The following is a 2,331-nucleotide window of genomic DNA, read 5'->3' on the forward strand; positions in this document are numbered from 1 at the left end:
AAATTCGGCCTCTCCATACTAAACTTTTTGGATCCGTTCCTCCTGTGTACAAGTATTGTTCTTTATCATGCTCTTCTTGATTTTTAAGCTTTATTTTGACAATCTACTATCTTAATGAGCCACATTAATTACATTCAAGTTCTTACTATTCCTTATTTTCTGCCGAGATGCCTTGTGATTTTTAACGCATACTCACGTTAATTTTTCATCTTTTCCAAGTATTGCTCTTTAGCATGCTCTTCTTGATTTCTAAATTTTATTTTGACAATCTACTATCTTGATTAGATTTATTAATTACGTTCAAGTTCTTGCTATTTCCTATTTTTTACCAAGACCCTTTCTAATTTTTTAATTGATACTCACATTGATTTCTCATATTTTCAAGGTGCCGAGTTAGTCCAAGTACTTTTCTTTATCATGGTTTTTTTTTTTTTTTTAATTTCTAGGTTTTATTAATTATATTTAAGTTCTTCTTTTCTCTTATTTTTTGCCGAGATCTCTTCTGATTTTCACTAGATACTCACGTTGATTTCTCATATTTTCTTGATTTGAAGTATATTTCAAAATATAATTATCAAAATCAAATTATCGATACAGTAATAAGACTGAGTCACTGTTTAAATATGACTTTTTGTGATGCTCTTTTTAATTTTTAGGCTTCATTTTGACAACTTATTACTATCTTGATGAGACACATTAATTGCATTCAAGTTCTTGATACACCCACGTTGGTTTCTCGTCTTTTCTTAATTTGGAGTCTATTCCAAAATCAAATAATGATTACAATTAAGGCAATGAGTCACTGTTCAAGTGGTAGGTCATTGGTTGATCAAGGGGTAGCATATGATAATGGCGGATCATCTAACTGAATGTGTTGTGGACGAGTAAGTTTGACTTTAATTGATTTGGGAACGACCTATGCACATCAATTGCAGTGACTTGAACTGTACGAGAAGGGATCACAATCACATATGAGATGGGAATAACTCCTTTGACATCAGAAATTGCAAGAACTGCTGGAGAAGAACAAATAATCTTTTGCAACCCAATGACACATAATTGGGAACGTGGAATACTGGAAATCCAAGCAAACAAAAAAGACGGCTGTAATGGTAATCTGGCAGGTGCAAGAACCAATAACAAGTTTGAAAGCCCAGCTGCGTGCGACCTCTCTATTTTCATTTTGGTGAACGCTATGGTGACTAAGATATGGTACCTGACTTACTGAAAAAGGTAAAGAAGTAAAATTTAATAAACTTTAAATATTTTATTTTTATTTTATATATTTTATTTTTTACTTATAAAAGTAAGTTAGACAATTTAAGCACCATAATGAAAAGATACTGTAAAAACCACCTTTTTAGAGTCTTTATCTCTAGGAATGAAAAAAAGTTCAAGCAATAAGTACATGTTCAGACTCAAGTTCTTATAAAAGCTTTATTATGTTAATAAGCTAGATTCACGTTCATTAATTAATTTTATTGGCCTGTCAGGCCTGCCTGAACCTGTTAATACATAATTACATATATAAATAATTTTTTTATTATTAATAAAATTATGAAATATTTTAAAATTTAAAATTTTTTATAAATATTAAATATGACATATTACATATAAATATGTTTATTAAAAAAATAATTTTTTTAAATAATATTTTTATTTTTGTAAAAAAAAATTATCAAGCCTTTTAATAAGTTTCAGGTTAGGCTAGTCTGAATAACAGGCCAAACTTAATACTTTAAAAAAAATTTATAATAACTACAAGTTAAGCTCAGACCAATTAACTACATGATAGGTCAGGCCTGTTAAGACCAAAGTCTGACTTAACCTGACCTGATTCTACCCTAGTTATCTCTAAGGCTTGACCTTCCTTATTTTAATTTTATTTTGAATTTTATAAAATATCACATGCATATTTGTGAGATTATATATCATACAAATTAATTAGGATTATTCTCTACATACAAGTCATTTACACATACAAGTTTATACAAGTCATTTATATTGTATTGTTTAAGAATTTTTTATGTATGTGTATTGATAAGTTCTATATAATTCAAAACTCTTCCTCTTCTTCTTTGCATTATAAAAGTGAATTTTATTGAATTAGGATTAACTTGTATAAATTTGTACGTCAAAAAGACTTGTATGTATAGCATGCTTCAATTAATTAACACAAGTTGATACAGATAAATAAAGATTTGTATTCTTTAACTATCTCTTCTAGATTCAGGAGGCTGAAAATAGAACTTGTTTGTTTGAAAAAATTGTCTACTTTATATCTTTGTAGTGTCTAAAAAATTAATCATTAGGCATCCGATCTTATGGTTA

The sequence above is a fragment of the Arachis ipaensis genome, chromosome B06 (genome assembly GCF_000816755.2).
Source record: "Arachis ipaensis cultivar K30076 chromosome B06, Araip1.1, whole genome shotgun sequence".
NCBI lineage: Eukaryota > Viridiplantae > Streptophyta > Magnoliopsida > Fabales > Fabaceae > Arachis > Arachis ipaensis.